The following is a 22,163-nucleotide window of genomic DNA, read 5'->3' as shown; positions in this document are numbered from 1 at the left end:
GAGAGTCATGATATGAAATTGTCATGATTTGAGTGATATGAAATTGAGTGTGTGGTATGAAGGAGACTACAAATTCTGATATCTGGTGTAACACACAATCTGCTGCATACATTTGTGTTTGACATCTAATCAAGCCCATACTTTCAACTTTCAGCTACCAACATGCAATCCTTGATTTATGATTACAGTAGACATTTTTGATTTTGAGTAAAGTTTTTCTGATACATAACCTACACTCAAGGTATCAGTCTTCCCACTAACATATAAACAGTTTTCAATCAATTTACAACGTGCACCGATCTATCCTGATTGGATCTCATTCCATTCAGTACTCAGAAGCGTTCTAATGAATTGCACTCTTATGTTAACAAACTGTTGTGTCAGTCAAGTGTCTGTTCTTTACATTAGCAACAATATTTTATATAAGCATTTAATTCTTAATTTAGGTAGTTGGTTTGTAGATCTAAATGGGGATAACAGGAGTTGTAGTGAGACCTCACCTTGAGTATTGTGAACAGTTTTGGGCTTCTCATCTAAGAAGAGATATGCTGGCATTGGAGAGGGTTCAGAGGAGATTCACAAGGATGATTCTGGAAATGAAAGTGCGATCGTATGAGGAGCATTTGATGGCTCTGGGTCTGTACTTGTTGGAATTTAGAAGGATGAGGGTGGATCTCTCAGAAACCTGAATGTTGAAAGGCCTGGACATAGTAGATGTGGAAAGGATGTTTCCCATAGTGGGGGAGTCTACGACAAGAGGGCACAACCTCAGGATAGAGGGGCATCCATTTAAAACAGAAATGCAGGGAAATTTCTTTAGCAGTGGAGACCAGGTTGTTGGGTGTACATAAGGCAGAGATTGATTGGTTCTTGATTGGACATGGCATCAAAGGTTATGGAAGGAAGGCTGGTGAGTGGGGCTGAGGAGGGGAGAAAAGAATCAGCCAGGATTGAATGGCAGGGCAGACTTGCTGGGCCAAATGGCCTAATTCTGCTCCCATGTCTTACGGTCTTATAATTTACCATTGGCACTTTCTGAAGCGCTGCCACACAATTTTTACTCTTGACGAACTTGTGCTTTTTCTTTCTGATTCTTTTTCCATTCTCTTTGTTAATTTTTTTGCCATAAATATGCATACAATTGATAAACTGGTTATTCTCTTATTAATCTCAACAATCCCTGAGGCCAAAGTCCTTGCAGTCTTTTTTTCCTTCTCTACTTTGGAGAATATTTTTACTATCTAAACTAAATATAGTAAGGCAGGAATTCTAGTTAATGGAAAACTGTGGCCCCTGGAGCTGGAGCCATACATTTATTAACAACTGGACCAGGGGTATTTTAATTGGTGCCCAATTGTTGAGAAAGTTGTAATGGATGTTGCACTGTGTTACATCATGAGGCAGATCAAGAGCCAAAAGTTTTTTTTAACGTCATTAACATCAAAGGCCCTAACTGATAATGAATTTTGATGCCAGATGATATTGCCATATTTGTCAAACATCCAGGTGTACAGACGATGCTTCGGGCCGAGACCCTTCAGCAGGACTGTCCCAAAGGTACAAATGGGTTTAAGGAGGAATCACAGTTGCTGAGGTCGAATGACAGTGTTAATATCATGTGTCTAAGCAAGGTTTACAGCACCATATGACTGACCTCACATCCACCTGTGTGTGGGCCAGTATGGACTGCCCTGACAGTCCGCCAGTAGCTAAAGTTCTCAAACTGCTTATAAATATTTATGATAGGGCCACATTAATAAAGGTATTCAAATAAAGAATCTAATAGAAATTGTTTGTAAACAAAAGATAATTAAAAACTCAAATGTTTTTAATTCTCTGATTAAAGAATTAATCAGAGAATTAATTCCCTGATTTCCAAATGAAAATTACAGCTGTCAATCAATCACATGTGTAGCATGCCAATAGAAGCCTCTGTCACGCTGTTGATGCCACTGTATCTGCCCACACAAATAGATATATGACCTGGAACAAAATATTACCTACTTACACTTCCACCTTGGTTTACAATTACAGCTGATTTTTACCCTTTGCATAAAATTGTCCAGCAACACAACCTAAATTAACTGCTACTGGGTGGTGGGCTGGAGATATGTCTCCACCAAAGGAGGTGTAAGGAGCTCCTTCCCTCTGCTAGCCTGCAGGTCACCTTGGGCAAGGCATAGAACCTGCTCATTTCTTCCCCCCCACCCAGATCAGGGTCACGAGAAGCCATGGGAGCAGGTGGTGGATGGTCGTATGAGCAACTGGTGCATATCACAAGTTCTGACCATGTGACTCAGGACACCAAGCTGAAGAGTATTGATAATGGCCGGGATCACCCATCTTGTAAAGACACTGCCTAGAAGAAGGCAATAGCAGACCGCTTCTGTAGAAAAATTTGCCTAAAACAATCATGGTGATAAAGACTATAATTGCCCATGTTGTAGCACACGGCACATGATGTTGATTCTCCTGCACCATAACTGTTTGATGCTGGACACTGATAGTTGATTCATTTTGTCACTACCATATAAAAGAAATTAAACTTTTCATCAAAATCACTGAAATTGGTAAATTGGTTTATCATTGTCACGTGTACTGAGGGACATGTTTTGCATGTGTTCATACAGATGTATTTGTTTTAACAATGCATTGAGGTAGCATAGGATAAAACAAGAACAGAATGCAGAATTAAATATTAGATTTACAGGGAAAGCTCAGTTCAGGTAGATAATAAGGTGCAAGGCCATGTTGAGTTAGAGGGTTGAGAGCCCATCTTATTATATTAGGGAATTGTTCAGTGGTATTTTTAACAGCAGGATAAAGCCTGGTGGTGTGTGCTTTCAGAGTTCTATAGCTTCTGCCCAATAAGAGGAGGCGAAGGGAGGATGTCCTGGGTGGGAGGAGTCTTTAATTATTTTGGGTGTTTTACCGAAGCAGCAAGAAGTGTAGCTGGTGTCCATGGAGGGGAGCCTAGTTTCTATGATGTGTTGAATTGTGTCCACAAGTCTCTGCAGTCTTGGGGAGAGTAGTTATTATGCAGCAAGATTGGATGCTGTCTTTGGTGCATCAGTAAAAATTTGCAAGGTCATTGGGGAGATGCCAGTTTCTTCAGCCATGATATCTATGTAATTGGACCAGATCAGGCTATTGGTGATGCTCATTCCAAGGATCTTGAGGCTTTTGACCTTATTGACCACAGCACCCATATGAGTTTATTGCTCTTGCTTTTCCACTGGGGAAATTCTTCTGGTGACATGGGTAACACTCTCATCATCAGATCTGTGGTGTGGCATAACATTGGGCAGGTCTGATCACTGAACTGACACCTCTGCTGTTTACATTCTTGTCAACACATTCATTCTCAAAAATGACCCTTTCAGTAATTGTGGTTATTGACTTCTGCTTACAAATGTCACAGATATTAGTGGCTACAGATTAGTTTATGATAATGTTAATGATGCAGTTAGAAATATAATTTGCATATTGTCATATTTAAAATGTCACTTTAGATGTTCAGCAATAAAAATAAAAAATACATTAGAGATCGAAACCAAAGGATATGGCAGTTATTTTATAGAGTTACAGAGTTAAACAGTGTAGCCACAAGTCCTTGTGACCACCCAGAATATACTAGCCATCAAAAATTAATTCATTTGATAGCACTTGGGCCATACCTATTATGCCTTGGTAATTGAAATGTGTGTCCTAGTCAAAGAGAAGTACAGCACTGAAAAAGGCCTTTTGGCCCCTCTAGTCCATAAAGCATTTAAGTTGCCTATTCCCACTGACCTGAGTGGGACCATAGCCCTCCATACCCCTACCATCCATGTACCTATCCAAACTTACCTTAAACATTGGAATGGAACTCGCATGCACCACCTGCACTGGCAGCTCGGTCCACACCTCACAACCTTCTGAGTGGGAAAGATTTCCCTCATGTTCCCCTTAAACTTTTCACCTTTCACCCTTAACTCATGACCTCTGGTTATAGTCCTACTCAACCTCAATGTCTTGAAGCTTAAGTGTTCTGGGTGTCTCTTCCCCATCATCCTCTCAGGAACCGCTGTCCAAATTCTAGCCACATCTGGATTTGAATAAAATTCCTTGTAACCCCCCATTAAACCTCATACTTTTTGCTGTCTGACTTCTGTGCTGGAGGAAAAGTTTATTACCTTACGTCCAACCTACCCATCTACAATTATGTATACATTTATCAGGTCCTTCCTTGGCCTAGGAAAAGAAACATTACCCAATCTTTTCTAAGACATTCCATCACAGCAAATAATCTTGGTTAATTTCCTTTGTGCTCTCTCCAGAGCAATCGCGACCTTTACTTTCTGCGGCGACCAAAACTGTGTGCAATGTTCCAGATGCAGCTTCTCCAATGTTTTACAGCTTCTATTTACTTGTGGCCTGGCTAATGAAGACCCTCTTTATCACCTCATCTATCCGTGCTGCCATGTTCAGAGATCTTTGCAGTTGCATGTTAAGGTCCCTCTGTTCCTCAGTACTCCTATCACTCATTGTGTTATATCCTACCTCCCAGAATTTTCACCCCTCAGACACCATATAATCATATAACAATTACAGCGTGGAAACAGGCCATCTCGGCCCTTCTAGTCCGTGCCGAACACTTACTCTCACCTAGTCCCACTGGCCTGCACTCAGCCCATAACCCTCCATTCCTTTCCTGTCCATATACCTATCCAATGTTACTTTAAATGACAATATCGAACCTGCCTTTACCACTTCTACTGGAAGCTCGTTCCACACAGCTACCACTCTCTGAGTAAAGAAGTTCCCCCTTGTGTTACCCCTAAACTTTTGCCCGCTAACTCTCAACTCATGTCCTCTTGTTTGAATCTCCACTACTCTCAATGGAAAAAACCTATCCATGTCAACTCGATCTATCCCCCTCATAATTTTAAATAACTCTTATCAAGTCCCCCCTCAACCTTCTATGTTCCAGAGAATAAAGACCTAACTTGTTCAACCTTTCCCTGTAACTTAGGTGCTGAAACCCAGGTAACATTCTAGTAAATCTTCTCTGTACTCTTTCTATTTTGTTGACATCTTTCCTATAATTTGGTGACCAGAAATGTACACAATACTCCAAATTCGGCCTTACCAATGCCTTGTACAATTTTAACATTACGTCCCAGCTCCTATACTCAATGCTCTGATTTATAAAGGCCAGCATACCAAAAGCTTTCTTCACCACCCTATTCACATGAGATTCCACCTTCAGTGAACTATGCACCATTATTCCTAAATCACCCTGTTCTACTGCATTCTTCAATGCCCTACCATTTACCATGTATGTCCTATTTGGATTATTCCTACCAAAATGTAGCACCTCACACTTACCAGCATTAAACTCCATCTGCCATCGTTCAGCCCACTCTTCTAACTGGCCTAAATCTCTCTGCAAGCTTTGAAAACCTACTTCATTATCCACAACGCCACCTACCTTAGTATCATATGCATTTGCAGATATTTGTGAACTAATTAAAACCTTAAGTATTGCAGTAAGAGCTGGCTAACCACAGAAATTAGTGACTAGGGTATTTAAAATGTGCTAGTCTGTGGCACATGTGTTAATGAAGTTAATTTATTGTGATATTGAGGCAATTTTCCCATAATGCAGTATTGAGTACTCCCACTCAACTTCAGGTATTATTGCTCGCTGCCGAGTGCCACATAAACATAGAAGCAGAATTAGGCCATTCAGCTCATTACGTCTGCTCCAACATTCCATCATGACTGATTCCCTCAACTCCATACACCTGCCTTCTTACCATAATCCTTTGATGCCCTGACCAATCAGGAAACGATCAACTTCTGCCTTAAATATATGCATGCATTTGGCCTCAGCCGCAGAGCATTCCACAGATTTACTATCCTCTGGCTAAAAAAAAAATCCTCCTTACCTCTGTTCGAAGGGTCGCCCCTCAATTTTCAGGCTGTGCCCTCTAGTTCTGGATACCCCCACCATAGGAAACATTCTCTCCACATCCACCCTATCTAGTCCTTTCAATATTCAATAGGTTTCAATGAGAACCCCATACATTTTTCTAAGTTCTTGTGAGTACAGGCCCAAAGCTGCCAAACGCTCCTCATGTGTTAACCCCTTCATTCGTGGAATCATCCTCGTGAACCTCCTCTGGACTTTCTCCAATGACAACATGTCCTTTCTGAGATACGGGGCTCACAACTATTGACAATACTCCAAGTGTGGCCTGAAACGTTATATACTGAAGTTCAGATGACATGTTTAGCTGTAAAGAATGTATCCCTATACTTCTCTTCCCAATCATTGTTATCTTTCATGGACAATTTTTTTAATGTTGTGGCAATACAGGGAAGGAATATTCCTTTGAATTCTTAGAATTTGTCTGAGTTCAAAATGCAATGAAAAGTGTTGTATTTTGGAAGCTAGAAAGAGCAAAGGCCAGGAAAAATTAGCAGTAAAATTTAAAAGGAATCATTGGCAGAATTAATTTCTTGTGGAAAAACACTTCTTGTCACTGGCAATTTTTTTGTACTTTGTAAAGTGATGTTTCTGTGATCACTAGGAAAAATTCCCTACAGTCCTCTGATCGCCTTTGGGACTTGGCTGATGTTGGCTAAATTGGCCAGTGCTCGTTAAATGTGGCTGCCTCCTATGCAGGAGCTTTTGGTTTCAGGTCCTGCTCTGGAGTTTTAAGCATGAGATGTGAACTGTTTGCTGATGCAGTAGCTCAGAGGACTGTACGTGAACAACAATTTTAAGTTGAAGCTGGACTGCTGCTTTGAGTGCATGTAGACAAAGCCCGCTGAGTGTCTTTAAGGCAGAGCTTGATAGGTTTTTGATTGGCCATGGCATCAAAGGTTACAGAGAGAAGGTCAAGGAGTGGGACAGAGGAGGGAAGAAAAGGATTGGCCATGACAGAATGGCAGTGCAGACTCGATGGGCCACATGGCCTAATTCGTCTCCTATGGCTTATAGTCTTGTGGTCTTATTTTGTGTGTTACTTTGTTTTGAATGTTTTTTCCTAACCATGAAATGCATGGCACTCCCTCTCTCTCTCGACACTGTTCTTGTTCTTCCACTCAACCTTCCTTCATCTTTGCAGTGTGAATACCACATGTTTTCTCCCAAGATTCAAGACGACTTAGAGATTTAACACAAAAATGGCCATTCATCACACTGACTGTGTGCCTACCATCAGTTACCTGTTTACATTCATCCTGCACTCTTTTTTCTCCTAATTTTCTCATCAACTCCTCCCAGATTCTGCCTCTCACAGTATGGGCATTTTATAATGGCATGCTAACCTACCAACCCATATGTTTTTGGGATGTGACAGGCAGTGATGCAGCTGGTCAGGATGCTCTCATTTGTGCCCCTGTGGAAAGTTTTTAGGATTTGGGGGGCCATACCAAACTTCCTTAACTATCTGAGGTGAAAGAGGCGCTGTTGTGCCTTTTTCATTATACAGCTGGTGTGTACAGACCACGTGAGGTCCTCAGTGATGTGGATGCTGGGGAACTTAAAGCTGTTTACCCTTTCAATCCCAGATCCATTGATGTCAATAGGGGTTAGCTCGTCTCCATTCCTCCTGTAGTCCACAACCAGCTCCTTTGGTTTTGAGGCATTGAGGGAGAGGTTGTTTTCTTGACAGAGAGATGATTTCTTCCCTGTAGGACACCTCGTTACTGTTTGAGATAAGGCCAATCAATGTAGTGTCATCGGCAAATTTAATTAGCAGATTAGAGCTGTGGGTGGCAACACAGTCATGGGTATACAGGGAGTAAAGGAGAGGACTCAGTACACAGCCCTGAGGGTCTGCTGTATTGAGAGTCAGAGGGGTGGAGGTGAGGGAGCCCACTCTTACCACCTGCTGGCGATCTGACAGGAAGTCCAGGATCCAGCTGCACAAGGCAGGGTCAAGGCCGAGGTCTCTGAGCTTCTTGTCAAGCCTGGATAGAACTATGGTGTTGAATGCTCAGTTGTTACCATTGGGCTAATTTAAAAGTGATTCTTGCAGAAAATGCAAGAAAGTAGGGCACATACAAAGAGCATGTTGGGTAGGCAAAAATAAATGGACTGCAGGGGGAAGAGGAAAAGATAAAAAGTCAAGTTGTAGTTTTAAAATGAGCACTAATCTGCATGATGTTGATGAAAAATCTGATAATGATGAGAGTGACGCAGGACTGGATACCCTTGAGGTTTACAATGTGAAAGCTAACAATAGACAAACAATATGGCTTACACCAGAGGTGAACGGCAGATGAATTGAAATGGAATTGGATACTGGCGCAGCTGTTTCAGTCATTCCACAAAAAGAGTTTCAACAGCATTTTAAAGATACTAAACTGATGCCTACAGATGTTCAACTCAGATGTTATACTGAAGAAATTATAACTCCTTTGGGAATGACATTCATGACAGTGAAAAGCGAAAACCAGCATCCATATTGAACTTGTATGTTGTAAATGAAGGAAGATCAGCATTGTGTGAAGTGATTGGCTGAGACAACTACAACCAGATTGGCGGTCTGTCTACCACATCCTCTTCAATGAACTCGACTGAAAGCGAATTAACAAAGGTACTGGATGATGCCACAGCTGTGTCCATGCCAAGCACCATGAACAGTTGCCCATCAGAGGGCAAACAAGTGTTGGTGCCAGCCACTGTGCCTCTGGTGTTTAGAGGAAGCATGAAAATGATGAAAACACTGGTCCAACTACAACAGTTATTGTTGGCAACGCATCTGAGAAAGCTTCTGATATGTTAGTCAGGCATTTACTTGCAAAATGTGGCTTGGTTTTAACCTGGAAGAGAGTTCAAGGAGCTTCAGGAATGACACAAGCATTTGTCTTTTGTATATATAAAGAATAAAAATCTAATCCTGCGTGTATTAAGGATATCGCAAGAACTTCAAGTGGGAGACAAAAATTTGCTTGTAAAAGTAGATGCAAAGACCAAAGCCCATCTGCATCAAAGGAAGGCCAAAAAGGAAGGGGTCATTAGAGATAGGAAAACAGGATTTGTCAGATGATATTGCGGATGAGGAAACCAAGAGGAGAGATCAGATAGTAAAGCGAGCAAAAGAAGGATTACTCAGAGAACTTTCCAGATATCAAGATGCACAAACTAGAAGAAAATGAGGAAAGAGATGGAGAGAAAGAATGAGAAAGAGAAAGGTGTGAAAGAGAGAAGGAACTAGAATTGCTGGGGGTGGGAACTGAACTGAAGAGACGGAGGAAGGGGCTGTTTGCTCAAAAATAGAGAAAGCTTGGAGACACTGAGTGGGAGGATAGGCAGGTAATAGAGGAGGGATGCGCTTAGACTGATGGTTTGAGATATATCTATTTTAATGCAAGAAGCATTGTGAACAAAGCGGCTGAGTTTAGAGCATGGATGATTACTTAGAGATACAATGTGGCCATTATAGAGACGTGAATGATGCAGGGGCAGGAATGGTTACTTAGAGTGCCAAGCTTTAGATGTTTCAGAAAGGACAGCAAGGGAGGCAAAAGAAGTGGGGGTGTGACACTGCTGATCAGAGATAGTGTCACGGCTGCAGAAAAGGAGGAAGTAATGGAGGGATTGTCTACTGAGTCTCTGTGGGTGGAAGTTAGAAACAGGAAGGGGTCCATAACTCTACTGGGTCTTTTTTATAGACCACCCGATAGACATCAAGGAGCAGATAGGGAGACAAATCCTGGAAAGGTATAAAAATAACAAGGTTGTCGTGGTGGGAGATGTTAATTTCCCAAATGTTGATTGGCATCTCCCTAGAGCAAGGGGTTTAGATGGGGTGGAGTTTGTTATGTGTGTTCAGGAAGGTTTCTTGCTACAATATGTAGATAAGCCTACAAGAGGAGAGTCTGTACTTGATTTGGTATTGGGAAATGAACCTGGCCGTTGGGGGAATGCTGCCGACTGGCACATTCTCGGCTGCCGGAGTATGTGCTGAGGGACGCACTCAAACTTGGTGCACATCTCCATGTGCTGGTAGACCACCAAGTTTCGGGCCGACCAAAGAGTGTCTTTCACCGAGTTGATGATCTGCCAGCAGCACCGGATGTTGGTCTCCGTGTGCATCCCCGGGAACAGCCCGTAGATCAGAGAGTCCTCTGTTACACAGCTGCTGGGGATGAATCTCGACACTGGCCCTACCATCCTCCTCCACACCTTCTCCGCGAACCCACGGTGTGCAAAGAGGTGGGTCACTGACTCCTCCTCACTGCAGTCCTCCCGTGGGTAGAGGGGTGTGGAGACGACGTTCCGGGCGTACAGGAGGGATCGGACTGGGAGGGCCCCTCTCACTGCCAGCCAGGTGAGGTTTTGGTGCCTGTTGGTCAGGTCTGACGATGAGGCATTTTGCCAGATGAACTGGACTGTCTGCTCAGGAAACCATCCCACTGTGTCCATCACATCCTTCTCCTGCAGTGCCTGCAGGACATTACGTGCTGACCACTGCCTGATGGCCCTGTGGTCAAAGGTGTTGACCTGGAAGAACTTTTCTACGGCGGACAGGTGTGGTGGCAATGACCAGCTGACTGGGGCGTTGCACGGTAGTGGGGCCAGACTCATTCTTTGTAGCCAGGGCGACAGGTAGAATCTGGGCACATAGTGGTACTTGGTGCCCACATACCTGGAATCCACACACAAAGCTGGCCATCAGGGTGAGGGCGACTTTGGGAATGTTTTTGACCCCATTGTCCAGGGACTTGTTCATGGTGGCCGATCTGACCTGCTCCATTTTGGATCCCCAGACGAATCTGAAGACGGCTCGGGTGATTTCTGAGCTGAAGGAGCGGGGGACTGGCCACATCTGCGCCAAGTACAGCAGTCCTGAGAGCACCTCACACCTGATGACCAGGTTCTTGCCCGTTATCGAAAGGGAGCCTCCTCCCCACAGTCCCTGTTTCTGTTTCACCTTGGCAGTCCGCTCCTGCCAGTTCCTGTTGTACGCCTCGGCCCCTCCGAACCAGATCCCCAACACCTTCAGGTGATCATCCCTGATGGTGAAAGGGACGCTGGATCAGTCGGGCCAGTTGCCGAAGAGCATGGCTTCGCTCTTCGTGCGGTTGACCCTGGCGCCCGACGCCTGCTCGAACTGTTCGCAGATGCTGATCAGCCTGCGAACTGACCTCAGATCGAAGCAGAAGACGGTGATGTCGTCCATGTACAGGGAGGTTTTGACTTGTGTCCCTCCACTGCCTGGCAGCGTCACCCCTCTTATACCCCCATCCCTCCTGATGGCTTCGGCAAAGGGTTCTATGCAGCACACGAACAAGACGGGAGAGAGGGCAGCCCTGCCTGACTCCAGACCTGATGGGGAAGCTGTCTGTTTCCCACCCGTTGACTTGGACTGCGCTACAGATGTCCGTTTAGAGCAGTCTGATCCAATTCCGGATTCCCTCCCCAAATCTCATTTTGGAGAGTACATCCACCATGTACGTGTGCGATATCCTGTCGAAGGCTTTCTCCTGGTCCAAGCTGACCAGGCAGGCGTCCACCCCTTCCCCCCCCCCCCCCCCGTCCAGCATGTAGGTGATGGTGTCCCTCAGCAGCGCGAGGCTGTCAGATCTTCCTGCCTGGTACAGCACAGGTTTGGTCTGGGTGGATCACCTGTTCCAGAGCCTGAGTGGGACAATTTAAAATTTACTATGCTCTATATGTCTGTATATTGTAGTAGTGTTATATAGTATACTGTGTATATAGTAAAATGCATTCTGTATTGAGTTAAAGTTTATAGCTAAGCAGTGAGGAGTGTTGTGTATTTAATATTTCAATATTTGTAATCTTGTGGATATGTATCTCTTTTTGATTAAGCATTCTTCATTTAAATAATTATTACAGGTTGTATGTATAAATACGTGATCATATGACCGCATGCTTGCTTAAAGTAAATCTGAAGTTAGACATACATTTTGGACTCCTATGTATCGCTTTTGAACACACTCAGCATCTGAGTCCAGGATTAACCCTGGTCCTTTGGTACTGCAAGGGAGTGGCTCTACTAGCTGTGCCACTTGGTCACCATAATACCTAATCCTCCCCCAGCAATTGTACATGACTTCACATACAAGGCAAATATTTTTTTCTTTTTTTGCCTTTGATCTCATTTTTGTATGAGTAATGATGGGGTGTGAGGATGTAGGACAATGCTTATCTACACCTCTGCTCTATCAAACTTTAAGAGCTGTAGAATTTCCAGAGGCAGAAGAGACTACAGGTTTGAAATCCAAACGATTTATAGGTGATGGTCTCAACTTGAAACGTCAACTCTCGACTTCTCTCCATAGATGCTGCATGACCTGCTAAGTTCCCCTAGCTTTTAGTGTGTTGCTGAAGAGCTTCCAGGCCTGGTTGTAATCTCATTATTGTTCACTGACTTTGCTCCATGCTTGATGGCCCTGTTGGAATTTTTTGAGGAGTATATAAGTAGGATAGATAAAGGGGATTCAGTGACTGTGTTGCCAAGTTTGCAGATAATGTGAAGATTGGTGGAGGGGCAGGTAGTGTTGAGGAAACAGGTATGCTGCAGAAGGATTTAAATTAGGAGAATGGACAAGAAAGTGGCAAATGAAATACAGTATTGGAAAATGCATGTTCATGAACTTTGGTGGTAGAAATAAATGTGCAGACTGTTTCCTAAAAGGGGAGAAACTCCAAAAATCTGAGATGCAAAGGGACTTGGGAGTCCTTGCGCAGAACACCCTAAAAGTTAACTTGCAGGCTGAGTTAGTGGTGAGGAAGGCAAGTGCAATGTTAGCATTCATTTCAAGAGCTCGAGAATACAAGAGTAGGGTTGTGATGCTGATGCTTTATAAGGCAGTGGTGAGGCCTCACCTTGAGTACTGTGAAGTTCTGGGTTGCTCCTCTAAGAAAAGATGTGCTGGCATTGGAGAGGGTCCAGAGGAGGTTTACAAGGATGATTCTGGGAATGAGAGTGTTATCGTATGAGGAACATTTGATAGGTCTGGGTCTGTACTCACTGAAATTTAGAAGGATGAGGGGGATCTCATTGAAACCTTACAAATGTTGAAAGGCCTAGACACAGTAGATGTGGAAATGAAGCGAAGAAATTACTTTAGCCTGTGGGAGGTGAATTATGGAATTTATTACCAAAGGTACCTGTGGAGACCAAGTTATTGGGTGCATTTAAGGCAGAGCTTGATAGGTTCTTGATTGGACACAGCATCAAAGGTTATGGGGAGAAGGCCGGAGATTGGGGCTGAGGAGGGGGATAAAGGATCAGACATGATTGAATGGCGGAGCAGACTCAATGGGCCAAATGGCTAATTCTGCTCCTATGTCTTGTGGTCTAAGACCCTTCATCAGAACTGGGAAGAACAGATGAGAAGTCAGAGTAAGCAGGTGGTGGGGGTGAGGGGAGGAATGTAGTCTGTGATGGGTGAAACCAGGAGAGCAGGAGGGGTGAAGTAAAAAGCTGGGAAGTCGATTGGTAAAAGCGATAAAGGGCTGGAGAAGGAGAGATCCGTTAGAGGATAGAAAGCGATGGGAAAGGGAAATAACACCAGAGGGAGTTTTAGGGTAGGTGAGGTGAGGGAAATGGGATTGGGGAATGGTGAAGAGGTGGGACATTTATCAGAAGTTCAAGAAACTGATACTCTTGCCAGCAGGTTGGAAGCTACCCAGACGAATATAAGGTACCAACCTGAGTGTGGCTTCATTGTGGCAATTGAGGGGGCCACGGACTGGCATGTCGGAATGGGAATGGGAAGTAGAATGTAAATAGGTGGTCACCTGGAGATCCCACTTTTTCTGCCAGATGGAGCATAGGTGCTCGGTGAAGTGGTGTCCCAACCTGCTTCAGGTCTCTCCAATTACACAGGAGGCCGCATCAGGAGTACTGGATACTGTAGGTGATCCCAATAGACTCACAGGAGAAGTGTCACCTCACCTGTATGGACTGTTTGGGGCACTGAATGGTAGTGAGGGAGTAGTTGTCGGGGCAAGTGTGGCACTTGTTCCACTTACAAGGATAAGTACAAAGAGGAAGATCAGTGGGGAAGGATGAATATACAAGGGAGTTGCGTAGGGAGCAATCCCTGCGGAAATGGGAGGGAGGGAAAGATGTGCTTGGTGATGGGTTCCCACGGAGATGGCATGGCATAATTTACACTGATGCTGGACGTGGTGGCTGGTGGGGTGGTAGGTGAGGAGAAGAGGAACCACATCGCTGGTGGGGTGGCGGATGGATGGAGTGAGGACAGACGTGTGCAAAATGGAAGTGATGCACGTGAGGGCAATGTTGATAGTAGAGGAAGGAAAGTCCCTTTCATTGAAGGAGGACTCCTAATTAGTTCTGGAATAAAAAGCTTCATCCTGAGAGCAGATGTGGCAGAGATGGAGAAATTGAAAGAAGGGGATGGTGTTTTTAGAAGTGACAGGGTGTGAAGAGGTAGCTATGAGAATCAGTGATTTATAAAAGATATCAGTAGATAAACTGTCTCCAGAGATAGAGGCAGAGAGATCAAAGAAGGGGAAGGAGGTGTCAGAAATGGAGAGGTAAATTTGTGAGTAGGGTGGAAGTTAGAGGTAAAGTTGATGAGCTCAGCAAGGGTATAGGAAGCAACACCAATGCAGCTGTCAATGTAGTGTAGGAAAAGTTGGGGAAAGATACCAGTGTAAGGCTTGGAACATAGACTGTTCAACGTAGCTGACAAAAAGGCAGGCACAGCTGGGACCCTTGTGAGCGCACGTAGCTACACCTTTCGTCTGAAAAGTGGGAGGAGACAGAGGAGAAATTATTGAGCGTGAGGACCAGTTCTGCCAGATGTAGGGGAGTGGTGCTGGAGGGGTACTGTTTGGGTCTGGTGTCCAGAAAGAAGTGGAGAGCTTTGAGATCTTCCTGATGGGGGTTGGAGATGTATAGGGATTGGCCATCCATAGACAATTTGAAGTCGTTGAAAAGATCAAGAGCATGTGAGGTGGCACAGATGTAGGTAGGAAGAGACTGGACTTGGGGGGGGGGGGGTGGATAAGACCGAGTCCAGGTACATAGATATAAGCTCGGTGGGGCAGGAACAAGCAGAAACAATGGGTCTACCTGTGGACAGGTAGGTTTATGGATCTTGGGTAGGTAGGAGGTAGAAATGGGAGTTGTGTGGTAAGGGAACAATGAGGTTGATGGTAGTGGATGTGAGGTCCCCAGAGTTAATAATGTTAGTGATGGTGAGGGAAACAATGGCCTGGTGCTCCTTTGTGGGGTCCTGTTCAAAGGGTAATTAAGAGTAGATGTCTGAGAGCTGCTGTCTGACCTCAGCAAGGTAGAGGTCAGTCTGCCAGACTGCTATCTGCAGGTTTGATGGTGATGTTGGCATTAGTGCAGAGAGAATGGAGAGCAGAGCATTCGGAAGGAGTGAGATTGGATTTAGAGAGAGGAGTGGTGAAGTCGAGACAGTTAATCCCTCTCGCCGGCAGTTAGCGATGCAGAGATCCAGAGCAGGCAGAAGACCAAAGTGGGCTGTCTCAGGATGAGGAGGAAAGTTGATGATGCGAGAAGGAGTCGTCACTGTGGGCTCAGTAGTCCTTGTCAAAGAAGTAGGCACAGGGATGAGCTCTGCGTTATGGTGGGCATGAATCCTACTGAAGTGTAGCACAGAGGGACAAAGGTGAGCCCCTTACAGAGCGTTCTGCCTCAGAAGGGAAGGTGAGAGGGAATGATCAGAGAATACAGCCATCAAATGAACGTTGCAGCTCTCCTGATTCATTGTGATAAGAGTAATGAATTGAGGACTTCAAAAGGGGTAAGATGAGAGAAAACAGACCAGTCCTCAATCAGAAGTGGAGAGAATGAGCAATTTTAAGTTCCTGGGTGTCAGTATCTCTGAGTACCTAACCCTGACTTGACATATAGATGCAGCTATAAAGAAGGCAATGCAGTGGCTATCTTTCATTCAGAGTTTGAGGAGATTTGGTATGTCACCTGAAATACTAGCAAATTTCTACACATGTACTGTGGAGAGCACTGTAACTGGCTGCAGAATTGTCTGGTGTGGTGGGGGGGGGGGGGTGTCTACTGACAGGATTGAAGTAAGCTGCAGAGAGTTGTAAAATTATTCAGGTCCATCATAGGCACTAGCCTCTATGGTATCCAGGACATCTTCAAGGAGTGGTGCCCCAAAACATCGGCATCCATCATTAAGGACCCCCACCATCCCGGACATGCCCTCTTCTCATTGTTAGCATCAGGAAGGAGGTACAGAAGCCTGAAGGCTCAGACATTTTTGTACAAATAAATTTATATATTCACTGTGATTCATAGTATTTTTTCTCTATTATTATGTATTGCATTGTACTGCTGCCACAAAAATAACAAATTTCATGACATACAGTATGCCAGCGATATTAAACCTGATTCTGATTTGGTTTGCTTCTATTTAAGCCATATGAAAAATAAATGGTCTTATTATTTTGATCCCTCCTGGTTGGAATAAAGGGTTAAATAAAATATTCAGGTTCTGAAATGTGCAGGGTACACCCTTGTTTGTTCTGTGCCAGTGAGGTGTGAGGTGATCTAATTAGAAATTACTGCGATCACTATTCATCTTTTGGATTTTGTCTTGCCAAGGACTGAATCAAGTTACAACCCTGCATAGTTTGTTTTAGATGGAATGCACTGTTGACTTTGTGCTTTCACAGAGGGACTGTAGAATTTTTCCAGGCAGATCTTATATGGTGCCTTCACGGAAAAGGATTATGTAGTCCTCTCTGCAATCCTGAGGTAAAAGAAAGATGCTTAAATTAAAGGTCAAAGGAGAAAAGTAGAAGGATGAGATGGACTTTAAGAGAAATTCCAACACACTCTTTTTCAGTTGCCTTGGGAATGTGTAATTCTATAATCTCGTACTTAATTTTGAGCACATAATCAGCAGTGAATTGAAATGACAGAATGGCCTATTAAAGCTGAGATTTTTCCCTTCAAACTGGTTATCATTTTTGGATGTCAGTACTTAAATGGATTGTATTGCTACTTCAGTAGTCATATGTTCTGGCACATTTGGGGCAGTGATTAGGTTCAGTCCTGACCTCCTATACCACCCTTGTAGAGTTTCACTTCCTTGGGATTGCACGGGTTTCTATTGGAAACAATGTTTTCCTCCCATTTATAGATATTTAACAGGTCGGTAAGTTAATCGCACAAGGTAAATGGCCCTTAATATATAGGTGATTGTTGGAATCTGAAAGGAATATGGGGTGAATGAAATTAGATTAATATAGGATTGGTGTTACTTGGGTGACAGGTCTGTCTCTGGACTGTATTAGTTTTATAACTGTAAGGCATCCCATTCCGGAAGGATATGGAGACTATGGAATGGGTGCTGAAGCTCCTTGGACTAGAGGGTATTGGATATAAGGAAAGGTTGGGCAAACTTGGGTTGTTCTTAGAGTGTCGGAGACAGAGGGGTGATCGGATGTCAAACACCAGAGGACATGCTTATAAGGTTATTGGGGGAAGTTTAAAAGTGACATGAGGGGTAATTTTTTTTTACACATAGTGGTAGGTGCCTAGAACAGGTTACCCTAGTGGTGGAAGCAGGCAGATTAGTGGAGGTTAAGAGGTTTTTCAATAGACAGGTCAATATGGAGGGGCATGGATTATACACAGGAGGAGGATACTTAGTATAATTTGACATCCAGATTGGCATAAGATCATGGCCTGTCCAGTGCGGTACTGTTCTTTACTCTAGGTTAGTTTGAAACTAGTAAGTAAGATCTATTCAGCCAAACCAGATATAAATAATACTGGTTTCTCTTGGAGGTGGGATGAATTTGTAAGTGTGGTTTGCAAACAAGATCTCCATTGAATAACTCAGATCTAGAAGGATAGTGTTTGCTGTGTATGAATGGTTTAGTGGTTGTATTATTAGATAGCTTATTTGCTGAGTATAAAGTTGGAGGATTTGCATTTGCTTCTGAAAAATTAAATATAAAAAAGGTACTTTGAATAATATGACTAATGAATTATTGTTACACCTTTTGGTGATGAAATCTGTTATCTTTATCTGCTGTGCATGTAATTCCAGTTCCCTGAACACTTTTATACTGATGTGACCTGTGTTTAAAATCCTGCCATAGGCGGTTTAAGAAGGTCCGTTATTATTTTCTCCAGGCAACCACCGATAATAAATGGTCTTTGCCAGTAATGTCAGCAGCTAAAATCTCTTTGTTTTTGCTAAAGAGCCTGTTCCTCAGTGTAGTGTGTATGACTCAGACATGCTAAGTGTTGGAGTCACCTTGGAGGACTGGTTCTGTAGTTTGATTCTATGACATTCTACAACACTAGATGTGGTGGGAACGTGGCCAGAGATGTTCAAGGTAACTGTAACAGACTGCTTGATTGCTGTTTCTGAGCCAGTAACCTGCTGTTCCAGACATGGCTTCGCATGTTGTGCTGCTTCAAGCTTTTAATTCATGTTAAGTCAAGTCAAGTCACTTTTTATTGTCATTTTGACCATAACTGCTGGTACAGTACACAGTAAAAACGAGACAACTTTCTTCAGGACTATGGTGTTACATGAAACAGTACAAAAACTAGACTGAACTACGTAAAAAACAACACAGAAAAAAACTACACTAGACTACAGACCTACCCAGGACTGCATAAGGTGCACAAAACAGTGCAGGCATTACAATAAATAATAAACAAGACAATAGGCACAGTAGAGGGCAGTAAGTTGGTGTCAGTCCAGGCTCTGGGTATTGAGGAGTCGGATAACTTGGGGGAAGAAACTGTTACATAGCCTGGTCGTGAGAGCCTGAATGCTTCGGTGCCTTTTCCCAGATGGCAGGAGGGAGAAGAGATTGTATGAGCGGTGCGTGGGGTCCTTCATAATGCTGTTTAGTGTAAATGTCCGTAATGGCGGGAAGAGAGACCCCGATGGTCTTCTCAGCTGTCCTCACTATCCGCTGCAGGGTCTTGCAATCCAAGATGGTGCAATTTCCGAACCAGGCAGTGATGCAGCTGCTCAGGATGCTCTCAGTACAACCCCTGTAGAATGTGATGAGGATGGGGGGTGGGAGATGGACGTTCCTCAGCCTTCGCAAAAAGTAGAGATGCTGCTGGGCTTTCTTTGCTATGGAGCTGGTGTGGAGGGACCAGGTGAGATTCTCTGCCAGGTGAACACCAAGAAATTTGCTGCTCTTAACGATCTCTGCTGAGGAACCGTCGATGTTCAGTGGGGAGTGGTGGCTCCGTGCCCTCCTGAAGTCAACAACCATCTCTTTTGTTTTGTTCACATTCAGAGACAGGTTGTTGGCTCTGCACCAGTCCGTTAGCCGCTGCACCTCCTCTGTGTAAGCTGACTCGTCATTCTTGCTGATGAGACCCACCACGGTCGTGTCATCGGTGAACTTGATGATGTGGTTCGAGTTGTGTGTTGCAGCACAGTCATGGGTCAGCAGAGTGAACAGCAGTGGACTGAGCACACAGCCCTGGGGGGGCTCCCGTGCTCAGTGTGATGGTGTTGGAGATGCTGTTTCCAATCTGGACTGACTGAGGTCTCCCAGTCAGGAAGTCTAAAATCCAGTTGCAGAGGGAGGTGTTCAGGCCCAGTAGGCTCAGCTTTCCAATCAGTTTCTGAGCTTATTTATACTTGTGCGTTGCATCTACGCCATAAGTAACGCGTATCCTACGCCGTAAGGTGACGTGCACCTCTCCAGAAAAGTTGCTTACGCGTTGTGGCGACGCAGACTGCAACAACTGTGATTGGCCCGCTTGGTAGCATCGCATTTCCTCCTACTCACTTCTGGTTGCCTCTTCTCCGCCATGTCTGTAGGCTGTGCGTACGCCGATGTGAGATAGATGAACCAAATTGTCAAATCTGCCTGCCTACATTCGAAAATGTTTGAAATGCATTTCCTCGTCCATGTCTCTCATGAAGAAACTCAACACAGTGGCATAGAAACCCCACTGCCAGCTAGCATTTTGGCGCACACCAACGCATGCTCGCTATGGCGTAGAGCGACGCAGAAGTGAAAATCAGGGTTACGGCATAGGCTGTGGCATAGCCCGTACACACAAGTATAAATCAGCCTTTGGAGGTAAAGCATTGACTTCACTGGAATGTGTGGATACATTTGATTTCAGAGTGTGCGCATATTTCCATTTGACAAAAGGAAGAGGCCACTTGACCCATCAGATTCGTACTGGCACACGGAGCAATCCCATTTCCCCCATTAATTTTCCCTGTTAACCCCACTGCTTTAGAGGAGGTTCACCAGGTTAATTCCAGAGATGAGGGGGTTGGCCTAAGAGAGATTGAGTCACTGGGACTACACTCACTGGAATTCAGAAGAATGAGAGGGGATCTGATCGGTAAAGCATGTAATATTACGAAAGGGATAGATAAGATAGAGGTAAGATAGTTGTTTCCACTGGATAGGAACATCGTCTCAAGATTCAATTGTGTTACCTTCCTTTTACACAGGAGGAGGATATTTAGTTTAGTTTGACATCAAGATTGCACAAGATCATAGTCTGAATAGCCTGTCGAGTGCTGCACTGTTGTTTACTTCAGGTTCATTTGAAATTAGTAAATAGGATCTGCTCAGCTACCACAGATACTGGATTTGACCCCCCCAGAGTGTAACGTCTCACACTTGCCCTGATTCGAACACCTTCAACATTTCTCCACCCATATCTGCAACTGACTTGCATCCTGCTTGCATCCCTTTGCAATCTTCTTCTCTATCCAAAATGCCACCGGTGTTGATGTCATCTGCAAACTTACTAACTCACTCATTCTTTTTTTTTCCATATACTGCTAATAGCAGAGACCCCCGTGGAACTCCACTAGTCACAAATCTCCACCCGAGTAAGGTCCATCAACCACAGCCTTCTGTTTTCTATGGGCAAGCCAGTTCTGAATACAAATAGTAATTCACTGTGCATGCCAGCCATATTAGACATTAATCAGTTGATTCTTAATATATTTGGATTGCATATGAAATTGTACATAATTTGAATATTTTTATAAAAATGTGTTCAGATGATATCATTAAAAAATATATAATTAACATTTTCATGTTTGTGATTAATTTCGCTGGACATAGCTTTTAAAGTTTGACTTTTCAAAATGTTTCCATAACATAAAGATATAGGCATGTGAGCTTGCTCTGATCATTAAATTGGCTAAACAAATACCTGTGAGTATCTTATGTATAAGTAGTGTGCAGAACTTGTTCAGTATTTCTTTTATTTTACCAGCAAAGAGGCAGGATTACTCAGCCATGCCATGTTATGTTACTGGGTTCATTGCCCCAAACACAAAAGAGTATGTTAAGCACTATCCAGTCTATGGGTATCCTCACTATAGGGAGGTTATGCTGCATCCGCCTTCTCTTCAAGCACGAGCTTACTTCCCTGTCTAGTCTTTGAGGCAATGTTTAGTTGCCAATAGCCACTGCTTGGGTGATGGGTCTCCTACACTACCAAAGAAGAGATATTTCCAGTTAACCAAGTATTTTTTTTTTATTTTTCATGATAATGTTCATTTTAGACGAATACAATAATTCAGTAGTTCCATTTAATATCAGAGAATGTATACAATATACAACCTGAAATTGTTGTTCTTCACAGACATCCACAAAAACAGAAGGGTACCCCAAAGAATGAGTGACAGTGAAAACGTTAGAGAACGAATGAACACACACACACACACACACACACACACACACACACACACACACACACACACACACACACACACACACACACACACACACACACACACACACACACACACACACACACACACACACACACACACACACACACACACACACACACACACACACACACACACACACACACCTCTTCCCCACTTTAGCAAAAATGCATCATCACCCTCCACCCACCAAGCAAGCAGTAGCTAAGCCCCCAAGGAAGACCATAATTCTGAAGAAATTTAATGCTCACAGAAGGCCTCTGATTTGTAAAAGATTTCCGAATTATAAAAGACTTTCTCTCTGTCATTCTCCTTGTTATTCCTAACAATCACCAACTCTTTCCAACATTTATACTGTTCTGCAACTAGCTGAAATTATCTGCATGCGATGTTTTTCAGATGCCTTTGCTGGGACAAAGTAACTCACACAGATGGTCTAAAACGGATTGCCAACATGTGGTCCA

The 22,163-nt window shown here is 43.8% G+C and overlaps 1 protein-coding gene across 2 annotated transcripts in view; it reads left to right on the top strand.

The window, feature by feature from the left end:
• pfkpb (phosphofructokinase, platelet b) overlaps window positions 1–22,163 on the top strand; it is a 116,919-nt gene that overhangs the window by 4,252 nt on the left and 90,504 nt on the right. The window lies entirely within an intron of this gene.

This window comes from Hemitrygon akajei, chromosome 8 (genome assembly GCF_048418815.1).
Source record: "Hemitrygon akajei chromosome 8, sHemAka1.3, whole genome shotgun sequence".
NCBI classification, from domain to species: domain Eukaryota; kingdom Metazoa; phylum Chordata; class Chondrichthyes; order Myliobatiformes; family Dasyatidae; genus Hemitrygon; species Hemitrygon akajei.
Note: the sequence above shows the minus strand (reverse complement) of the source record. Positions and strands in the feature narration are given on the sequence as shown.